This window comes from Artemia franciscana, chromosome 20 (genome assembly GCF_032884065.1).
Source record: "Artemia franciscana chromosome 20, ASM3288406v1, whole genome shotgun sequence".
Classification (NCBI taxonomy): domain Eukaryota; kingdom Metazoa; phylum Arthropoda; class Branchiopoda; order Anostraca; family Artemiidae; genus Artemia; species Artemia franciscana.
Genome location: NC_088882.1, coordinates 459,716 through 471,553, shown reverse-complemented (window position 1 = coordinate 471,553; position 11,838 = coordinate 459,716). Strand labels below are relative to the sequence as shown.

At 35.8% G+C, this 11,838-nt stretch overlaps 1 protein-coding gene across 5 annotated transcripts in view; it reads left to right on the top strand.

Annotated features, from left to right (window-relative positions):
• Positions 1 to 809: 809 nt before the first annotated feature.
• LOC136040233 (uncharacterized) overlaps positions 810 to 11,838 on the top strand; it is a 27,521-nt gene continuing 16,492 nt past the window's right edge. For 2 of the 5 annotated variants that reach the window (XM_065724434.1, XM_065724433.1), the window contains exon 1: positions 810 to 859. The gene's annotated coding sequence lies outside the window, so the exon portion shown is untranslated. Of the gene's footprint in view, positions 860 to 5,045; positions 5,133 to 11,838 lie in introns of those variants that run through there. The other 3 variants (XM_065724430.1, XM_065724431.1, XM_065724432.1) reach the window with 2 other exon arrangements.

The window sequence follows — 11,838 nt, the reverse complement described above, 5'->3', positions numbered from 1 at the left end:
ACTATTGAGGTGAGCAAGCGATTTTAACTGATCAAGGCACTGGTTGACTTTGGCGGTAAGGATAGAATAAGCTGACGCCGGAATGCTAAGGACTTCAGAGGGGGATTTGATCACGAACTCTGGAATATCAATATTTTCTGCAGAGCAGCGAGAAAGAGTAGCGATAATGTCAGACAATGAACTATTCTTAGCACTGGGTCCCGAACGACGAGGTATAGGCTCATCTGGGAAGCAATTGCTATATAAAAGTTTCTTAGCTCCAAGAACATCTTCATACGGAAAAAAATCACTAGCGTATTTCATAATAGACTGATGGTCCAACCCCTCATCGAGATTGTGCTGAGCAAAATTCAAGACTGGGCAATAATAAAGCGTACTGGTATTCCAATTGTCCATGATAAGCAAATTTCACTTACGGCTCGGCATCAGTCCAAAAACAATTAATTGAAAAAGGTATATCCATAGAGAAGTTCTCAATAAGCACAATTATGAAATGATCCATACTGGCTAAATGAATGCAATGAGAATAAATAATAACTTATCTTTGAGTGGGGCCAGTAATCCAGTGATTTGCAAATAATCCGAATATTTCAATGCACGACTCAGATGATAGTAGTGCTGAATACTAACTCACAGCCACAATCCATAAATAATTATTAAGCCTTAATCATATACAAGTTTATAAATTTATCTAATATGTTCAAAAGTATTTCACTCGTTATTTATTCCAAACAGGTGCAGAGTTAATCCGGCTTAAATTCAATTAGTTGTTGACTGGTCAAATCACACGTCACAAATTGACGTGTCAGTTGTTTCTTGGCAATGTGACCGGAAAGAGTTAATTTGCGCATTTATGGAGGTGTGTTTTGTTGTTTATTTTTCCTATCTGATTTTTATTTTTTATTCATGGCCCCTGCTGTATAGTTTTGGGGAGGGGGATTTGTAATTTTTATCTTTGAATGAATAAGGACAATTGACGTTAGCAAGAGGGGCAATGCAAACAATATCCCTCTTAAAGAAGATCGGTGAAGGTCAACCAGGGTCAAAATCGACTTAATATTACTTAAAAATAGTAAAAAAATCTACTTATGTCAATCATAAATCGTATAGCTTCAGTTCCACCCCTCCCCCTTAAATAGATATATTTCAAAATATCGTACGGTTGCAACGCCTGAGGATGAAACGCACATTATTCGGACATTTTAACCCTTCGGTATTGTAATACATAGTGAGAATATATATGATTGACATTATGTTTATCCATTAGGGGGGGGGGGGGGGGTAAAGTGAAGCAGGGATCATTTGGGAAAGAGACAAGGGTAAATATTGAGCAGTTCATATTATTGACCTACAAATACAGTATATATCGCTACTATACAGTAGAACATACCACTAAATGTCATTTTTTATGCTATTTCTGAATATAATAATCGCCTTTCTCGTAATTTCAATTTCAAGTCCCTTTAGGGTCCTTGAAAATGGCGCTAGTTATCGGTTATATAATAAACACTATAAAATTTTGACACAAGAAACTGGTCATGTAACTTCTTAATACCACACAATTAGCTTAGATTAGATGGGATTATAACCGGTTTGTTTGCTTTGACTAGTAATAGAATATGGCGTCTCACCATGGATGTTTAAGTTAAGATTTGGGATTGGGATTTGCCAGGGACCGAAGATCAGGCAATTATGTTTCTTCAGGATAAGGGGTTTGTTGCCCAAAACATTTTTACTTATGTGTGTTTTTATGTGTGTTTATGTGTGTCTATTTTTAGTTATTTTTAGTTATATTTTAGTTATGTTTTAGTTATGTGTTTTAGTTATGATTTTTAGTTATGTCTTAGGCAAATAAGGTTCTTATGGAATGAGACGTCATATAAAATTCAGATAATTTGGTCTGAAATCGGAAGTTATAGCAATCTTTTTAATAGTTAAAAGGGATTTGAGAGCAACCAGAATCCCCCCCCTCAACCCCCCTCCCAACCATTTCCCCAAACACCTCTGGTGGCTGTAGCTCTGGTGGCTGTGAGAAGGTTGATATCCCCAAAGGCATAATTACTGGATTTCTTTGAAATGCTGAAGAAAATAAACACATAAATGTGGAGGGGTGCTGGTTGCCCTCAATCAACTTTTGCGACTCTTAAAAAGAGCACTATAACTTTCATTTCTACTAAAACGAGCCCTATCTAAAGCTCATATGACAACCCATTAAAACTTTTTAAGCCCCCAGGTATAACTTAAAACCCTTGAATCAGCTCTCTGGTGGGTTCAATATGTCACACCTGGAGTCTTTGTTATATGTTCTTTGGATTATCTTTACAAAACAGTTTTATCACAATTTTGATCCAATACTTTTGACAAAAAGAAGGTTTCAGGAGGGGGGGACTATTGTTCCTCCATCACTTTTGACTCTTTTAAGGGAGTTAGAACTTTCAATTTCCAATCAAATGAACCAACTCTAAAGTTTATACGACCACACCTTCCATAAGAACTTTATATGCCTTTGGTGCAAAACATACAGCCCTACCTACAGGTTCTGGGGGGTTGATTTAACCCCAAAGGCCATGTTATATGATGTTTAGACTATTTCGAACAAAATACATATATAAAAAAATGTATCGGATGCATTTGGAGCAAAGAAGACGTAGGTGGAGGAATAGTTGATCTCCTATCACTTTTGAACTTTGAAAAGGACACTAAAACTTTTTATTTCCAATTGAATGAGCCACATCCGATTTTTATGCTCATGTAATGCTATTCAAAAATTTTGGTCCCAATCATTTGGGAAAAAAGGGCATAGGGATGGGGGGTGTCAACCCCAAAAACATAATTACTGGACCTTTCAAATATGCTAAACAAAACGGCTATCTCAGAATTTTGATTGAGAGTGTTTAAGGAAATGATAGGTGTGGAGGGAGGGTTGGCTGTTTGCACTCCAATCACTTTCAACCATTAAAAAGGTACTAAAAGTTTTGATTTCCAATTCATGAGCCCCCTCTGACGTTTATACTACCACCCTATCCATTCAAAAATTATATGCACCCGGGACGTAACTTACAACTCTTGCCCTAAGAGTTGTGTTTGGGGAGGTGTTGTGATTCTCAAAGATAATTACTGGATATTTCAACTACGCTGAACAAAACTGTTATCTCGAAATTTTGATTGGATGTATTTGGGAAAATGAGGGGCATTGGGAGGCTAGTTACCCTCTAATAGTTTTGGCTATTATAAAGAGATATAAAACTTCTGATTTTCAATCCGATGAGCCCTTTCCGAATTTTATACGCCCACCCTTTCCAGAAAAAAACTTATATACCCCCAGGGTTTAACTTACAACCTTTGCCCTGAGGGTTGTGGGGAGGGGGTTTTAATCTTCAAAGACCTAATTACTGGACCTTTCGACAAATCTGAACAAATTTGACATCACAAACTCTCTATCGGATGCATTTCGGGAAAATACGACAATAGGAGGATGATGGCTCTTAAAAATGGAAGTTGAACTTCCGATTACTTATCAAATGAGTCTCTCTTTAGTTTATAGGACTATCCTCTTCACAAAAACAACCTTATATGCCCCAGGCCATAGCTTGTAACCTTCACCCTGATGGCAATAGGAGAGGTTGTCATCCTCAAAGACACAATTTCTGGACCTTTAAACTATCCTGAACAAAATTGCTATATCAAAATTTTAATTGGATCTGTTTGGGGAGACGATGAACATAATCTTCTGATTACTAGTCCAATGAGTCCCCTCCGAAGTTTAAACTACCATCCTTTTTATAAGATCTTTACATTTCCTCAGGGCATAACTTACAACCCTTGCCCTGTGGGCCTTAGGGGGGAGGGTTGTCATCCTTGAAACATAGTTTCCGGACTTTTCAACTACGCTGAACAAAGTTACCTTCTCAAAATTTTAATTGGATGTGTTTGCGAAATGACGGATATCGGGGGGAGGGGGAGCTGGTAGTCTTCCTATAACTTTCGACTATGGAAAAAGGGCAGCAGAACTAATAATTTCCAATCCAATTAGCCCCTTCCAAAGTTTATACGCCCACCATCTCCATAAAAAAAAAACTTAGTTCAAAATTTCTATCAGATTCTATTTGAGAAAATATGACGTCAGGCGGTAGTGATAGTCGCCCCTCCATCACTTTGACTCTTAAAAATAGAACTGGAACTTCCAATTTATGATCCTATGATTACCGTATGAAGTTTATGCGACAAGCCTTTCCATAAAAAAAAACCTTTCAACCCCAGGGCATAACTGAAAACGCTCGCCCTGGGGGCTGTGGGAAAGGTTCTTATCCTCAAAGATATAATTTCCGAAACTTTCGACTGTGTTGAACAAAACGGCTATCTCAAAGTTTGCCATTATCCTCAAAGATATTATTTCCGGACGTTTCAACTACGCTGAACAAAATGACGATCTCAAAATTTGAATTAGACCTGTTCTGAGGGATGATAGGTGGGAGGGAGGCTAGGGGCCTTCTAATTACTTTCAACTATTCAAAAGGGCACTTGAACATCTGATTACCAGTCCAACGGGCCCCCTCTGAAGTTTATACGATCATTCTTTATGCACAAATTTTATATACCCAAAGGGAATAGCTTACAACCCGTGCCCTGAGGGCCATGGGCTGGGGGGGTATCATTCACAAAGACATAATTTCTGGACTTTTCGACTACGCTGAAAAAAATGGTTGTTTTGGGAAATCATTGGTTTGGGGAGGCTTGTTGGCTTCCGATCACTTTCGACTATTGAAAACGCCACTAGTCCACTCAATTTCCATTCGAATGAGCCCCTTTTGATGTTTTTACGACAGCTACTATACGAAGTGCCCTGGTCTAAATAAATAAAATAATAATAATAATACATTTTGGCCATGCCGCTCTTTACTTTTCCCCGTCCTTCTTCTCCCTTCTCAAGAATTCGCCTAAATTTGTGCTACTCTCGAAATTTATATAATATCTTTAGACAATGTTTGCACAGGTTTTTTCCCTTAGTTAAAGAATACACTACATATACTGCTGAGTCTGTCTTTTTGCTAATATTTCAAACTGCGTCATTAAATAAGTTAGTTGTTTCTTGGCAATGTGACCGGAAAGAGTTAAATTGCGCATTTATGAAGGTGTGTTTTGTTGTTTCTTTTTCCTAACTGATTTTTATTTTTTATTCATGACCCTGCTGTATAGTTTTGGAGAGGGGGATTTGTAATTTTTATCTTTAAATGAATAAGGACAATTGACGTTAGCAAGAGGGGCAATGCAAACAACGTCCCTTGTAAAGAAGATCGGTGAAGGTCAACCAGGGTCAAAATCGACTGAATATTATTTTAAAATAGTAAAAAAATGTACTTATGTCAATCTTAAGTCGTATAGCTTCAGTTCCACCCCTCCCCCTTAAATGGATATATTTCAAAATGTCGTGCGGTTGCAACACCTGAGGATGAAACGCACATTATTCGGACATTTTAACCCTTCGGTATTGTAATACATAGTGAGAATATATATGATTGACATTATGTTTATCCATTAGGGAGGGGGGGGTTAAAGTGAAGCAGGGATCATTTGGGAAAGAGACAAGGGTAAATATTGAGCAGTTCATATTATTGATCTACAAATACAGTAGATATCGCTACTATATAGTAGAACATACCTCTAAATGTCAATTTTTATGGTATTTCTGAATATAATAATTGCCTTTCTCGTAATTTCAATTTCAAGCTCCTTTAGGGTCCTTGAAACTGGCGCTACTTATCGGTAATATAATAAACATTATAAAATTTCGACACCAGAAACTGGCTTTGACTAGAACTCTTGCCTGGGGCCAAAAAGGTTGGTTTTTGCTTGTCCATGAGCAATAGCCTATATTGTTTGAAGTTTATAGCCTATGTCAGAGAGAAATATTTGAAGTTATGCTGTCAAGCTTTTGTTTCATCAAACCATGCTTCTGCTTTCGAGTGGAAAGCTCCGTTCTAGCAGTTAAGCAGGCAGGCACCCGTTTCAAATTGAAGATGGATTAAAATATATAAGTGTTGAATATATGCGGCAGTTATCCGGCCCCACAGCCAATTTATCTTCTTTGAGTGATAAATAGAAACATTTAGAAAAATTTAGAGAAACAAGAAAGTAGCATTTTCCCACGGGTCCAAAAGTGCTGCCATCTATTGTTTCTACCCATTTCTGTTCGTGATTTCAGCTGATTTTATCGTTTGGTTTTTTGCACTTGGGATTGCAGTAGAGAAACGGTATCAGAGGTACTTCTTAAACTTTAAAAGTTCTCTGATGGCTAAAAAATTAGAGTTTATCCTTTGCTACTTTCTAAATGATGGCGTTAGAGACTTGGCCTACGGCAAAAAACTCAACTTTTGAACTAAGACAGGTAGAGTTTTTTCGACGGCAGTCAATAGCTCTTGATGAGCTGATCAAAGTATGTGTCATCCATTTTTTCGTAGAAAAACTTCTTCATGAGATCTACCAGTTTGAAAGTTTAAAGGGGCTGACAACTTCAGTAATAAGGTACACACTGAAACCAAAAATGGCCGATACCAATTGTGAGACATACAGGGGAGTTTCTAGCAACAATCGGATGTTAGCTCATAATCATCTCTGCCAATGAGGGGATGTAACTTATGCTAGTTGGTATACCTGTTATCTGTTTCCGGTGTATTTGATGGTAAGACCAATTTGGTTCCAGTGGTAAGACATGTAGGGGACTTGTTTATTTTAAGATCTATACAGATTAACAACTTTAGCGTTTAATAGAAGCGTGAAAACAAAACCAAAGTGTTGCTCTCGCAACACTTCGATCGGCGAAGCCGAACAAACGTTGCCGCAGCACCTCACGTTGCCCATGCAACTTAGATCTAGTTTTCACTTCATTTGTAGGTCAATAATATGAACTGCTCAATATTTACCGAGACAAGTATATGATTTGTACAGTTTACTTCAAATTTGCCCCTGTGCTTAACCTTTACGGTAAAGGTCTTGATTTTGGGCTATTGTTGAGTAAACATGTTACGAAAACAGTTATTGCTTCATGTGGTACTCGTATGATATTAAATGTAAATAAAACTAGTTTTTTAACTGAAAGTAAGGAGCCATATTAAAACTTAAAACGAACAGAAATTACTCCGTATATGAACAACACCCCGGTCTTTACGCTAAATTTTGACTCTTTCTCACAACTCTACTTTTTAAAACAGTAAAAAAAAAATTAGCGTAAAGAGTGGGGCGTTGAGGAGGGAACAGCCCCTTTCATATTTGGAGTAATTTTTGTTCGTTTTAAGTTCTAATATTTTTCCTTACTTTCAGTTAAAAAAACTTGTTTTTTTATTTAATTTCTGAACGTTTTTGAATTAAAGCACGTTTTGATTTTGGCTCTCCGCACATGAATAATCAAAACACAATTTGCATATAATATATTTTTATGGCTAAATGGTGTTCTCATAGTTTTGATCGGACAATTTTGAGAAAAAAGAAGCGGGGGAGTAGGCCTAGTTACCCTCTAATTTCTTGATTATTTAAAAAGGCAACTAGAACTTTTGATTTTTTACGAATGTTTTTATTAGTAAAAATATACGTAACTTACGCAACGTATGTTTTATTCGTATGTTTGAATTACGTATATGAGGGAATTCACCCCCTCATCAGTACCTCGCTCTTTACACTAAGATTTAAATTTTGTCCCAATTCCTTAAGAATGACCCCTGAATCACAAAGGCCGTAGAATAGATAGTTGAAATTAATAAAATTACTTTAGCGCACTGAGCGAGGTATAAGAGCGAGGTATAATTAATCATTATTAATCTAATTTGTCATTGTTAATCATAATTTATGGCAGGTATATGGCAAACCATACAAAACCCATAAATATCATACTTCATAATTTTATAGGTACCATTTCATCAATAGTACTGTATCATATATACTCTAATACTGGTAGTGGAGTATAGTATTAAAAGTTTGAAGTATAATGTATGTAGCTTACTGCTGTTATTTTATGGATGGAGTTGTACACTCCAATGCTATTGGTATTATAAAAATAATGCATACCCAACTACATACTTGATGCTGATTGATCACCATACTACAACTATAAAAACACCTTTTTGGTTTAGCCTACTGGGAGAACAATATTGATTGGCAGCCTGGCAATCTCATGTATTATGAGCTCAGCTGTTATATTAGTTTTGCCCTAATCTAATCCCGAAAATAAACAGAGAGGTTTTGTTACATTGTAGTGTGGTGGTTTTAAGGTACTAATCTTTCATGTTCCTGCTTTCCAATTACATTCTTTAACTGCATGTACACCTTGATGGCCACCAGCCCTTTTAAGATTCTTTCAACTTACAGATATACAGTTTTTGCGAGAATTTTGCAAGATTTGGAAAAATCACAGAATAACAAAGACTTAAAAGTAAAATTCCAACGACTAAGACTTAAAAGCTCTTATACTAAAGAACAAACCACAACTTATAGTTGCTTATATTGCTCTGTTAAGGTTAAGCTCTTTTGACATGCCAGATGATGAGTTTGCTGCTTGAAAGTGAGTAAACAATATTTCAGTTTTTCACATAGTAACATCAAAACGCAATCAGCTTTTAATTTAACATGTTTAAAAAACCAGGAGAATGAGAAGAGATACATCTCTTCTGGCAGAAGAGAGGATATGCGTACATCTTGTGAGAAGAGATACTTCAGAGGAGATACATCACATGGTAAAAAAAAAGAATATCCAAAACAAAAATAGCTCTTTTGTTTTGGAATTTTTCTTAGAAGTTTGGTTCCTGTTGGGTTAAGTTATTCACAGTTTATTACCATGAACTGTTTGATCAATCTTCAAACACAGATGTCAAGTACTAGATTAAAAAATTAAGACCAGCCACTTGTAAAGAAAAAAAAAAGTTTGAAAATAAGATAAAAGTTTACAAGAAAACAATCTGGAAATAATAACCGAATTTTTCTTTCAGCTATAATATACAATTTATTATGAACCATGTTTTGGGGTTTCTTCCGTTTTGTTCAACTATTCCGTGAATTTGAATATAATCTATATCTTAATTTTTTTCTCATTAAGAGCCGAGGGGCTGCTATTTTATGATAACAAGATTGTATTTAGGAAAAGTTTTGAATGACCAATTCAATTCTGCAACATTTTTTTTCTATTGTTCTTATCTCATGATTAGCCTAAATACAGGATTAATAATTGTTCATGCACTAGAAGTTGTGGAAGTAGGCCTATGTATTAACAGAAAATTTCAATGTCCTAGTTTGAGTATAATATCTATTTTGTAAAATTTTACTCACTTACTTATCTACTTTCCTATACCGTAAAGGGATCCTAGACTGTCGTTGAACCACTCAATTAAGCATGGACGCGCACCAAAAATATTGCAGGGAAGAGAGCACCAGAGTATTAAAGGTGACAGGAGGAGGAGGGGGAACACATTTGAAGATAAGAAGTTATATACAAAATAAAATTATCAAGGATAAAAGAAGAGTACTTAATTTTTACATACCAAATGTGGGCATCAAGCCCACATTTCAATAGTTGTGGGCATCAAGTCATGGCTAATTGAAGAAAAACCCAATACATATAGTCCAATTGAGTGAGAGGCAAATCTGTCATTAACCCCCCTTATTAGTATTAAAAACAAGAGTGAAGAACAAAGGAACATACAGTTCTAAGATAAGTGGCAACAAGAAATAAAACTATTTAAAAACAAAGTGGAATAACAAAGAAATAATTGGCTAAAAAATATGGCACAGCAAGAACAAGGAAGTATGCGGTTAAAAGACATGCGGCAGTGAAAATTCCAAGCAATAGTGAGAAAGCAAACATCAGATCATGTCAAAAATGTAATGATAAACAAAGAATTGTGCTGTTAAAAGACAAGTCACAAGACAATTCAGGAGTGAAAAATAAATGTGAAGAAGAAAGAAATACATTAGAAAAAACCGCCATTACAATCCTTAAGGCCAACAGAATGTGTCGCAAAACCCAGTACAAGCCTACAAAGATACCATTAACTAAGCTAGTATTATGCTATAGATGGGCTCCATGAGCATATAGTTTGCATAACCGCTTTACTTAGCAACTAGATCCGGTAATGGACCTTCCCTAGCAACCTGATTGTCTTTATTACAGAGGGTATTTCTATAGTATATTCAGAGGAGCACATAATTTACACTCTCAGTTTTTTCACTGCAGAAGTAACATATACCATTGGGGTGTACGAGATTTCTCTTGATTAATTTCCAAACACAATGTAATTCACTACTTGTAATCTCTCTATGTTCATTTATGGTGTATGTGTCTGTCTTATATTCATTTCCCTTGTCTGAACCCCTCAATTCCGTATATGAATTTGGTGTCATTAATATGAGCTGTATGGAGCTCGTATAAATTGAGAGATAGTTGCTAGTGCCCACCAATGTTCCATTTATGTGGACACTGATTTGTCTAAATTGATTATGTAATACACAATTTTCATAGAATATTCAATCAGTACGATTTGGCATTTCATTGCCATATGTCTTGACTACCGTATATAAATCTATAAATGTGAATGACGAGTCTAAGAAATATTCTTCATTGGAATAAATTTGAAAATGGATGTTTTCAGCGAGCGGCTGTTGTGGATAGAATTGTTCATAGTAACCATGTTTACTGTCACATCAACATTTTCTGCTTTGAAATTATTTAAAGACCAGGTGATTGATGGATGGGATTCCTTGTTTGGTAGATACACGATTTCAGTCTAGGAGAAGAAATCCTTTTTTGGTCTAACAATTTTCTTCCTTGGTTTGCTTGGTTTTTTCTTCTTTGACACGAATGATGTCTTTTGTTTTAACCTGAGTGGAGACTGATTATTGATGCAGTGGTTCATTGTCGATATACCAACCGCTTGCCGAAGGATCGTGCACCAGACCTGACATTTTCTGAAACACTTTTTTTAAAGTCCTTGTCAGAGCCTTAACACGTTTTTCTTCAAGCTATAGTGAAGAAAAGCAACTATTTAGCAAAAACACTAGTGGTTTAATTTGAAAATATTACACAATATAAAACAAACAAATGGTATACATCAATCAAACATACAATTATGTTCTGGTGCTTGGATTTTACAAAAATTGTGAATGATGAGTTACTGCAAACAACAGTAGTGTAGCGTAAGCAATCTTTGGGGTAGGTGATTGTGAATTTCATACAAGTTCGGCCGTTTTTTCCAGCCACACAGCTAGTATTAAAGTGCCTGCAGCACTTCCACTTCTCTCAGCTCCAACACCAAACACCGAAGACTAGATCTCACTGTTAAACTTCTTTCTTTTCCAACAGCTGCGTGCATCGTGAGGTTCAGTTGAATGTTATTTGAGCATCGCGTTGTAGCAAATCAAAAAGTATACCCTTTAAATCACCTTTATTGAAACTATTTATGCTACATAAAAATTTCAACCCCACTACTTGAATAAGAAGGAAAATTAATTTTGTTTGGGCCACACTAATATGTATTTTTTTATCCTGAATTTTTTTCTCTGTCTCTATCGAACTACAGGAAAATCTACCGAAACGGAGAGTACCCTAGCAGTAATAGAACAGAGAGCTTTTTAAGGGATCATTTAAGAATTAATTCTTACATCTGATCTTTTTAAAATCGTCTTAAAGTTCCACATATACCTTAAGAATGTAATTTGGGTAATATTACTGGTATAGGAAGGCTGGGTTGGACACAAGGACATTGTAAATAGCTAATTATTGGCTTATTTATAAACTTTTTCTTATATTTAATCACTTTTTATGAGTTCGACTTCTTAAGGAAATCATAAAGTGACATA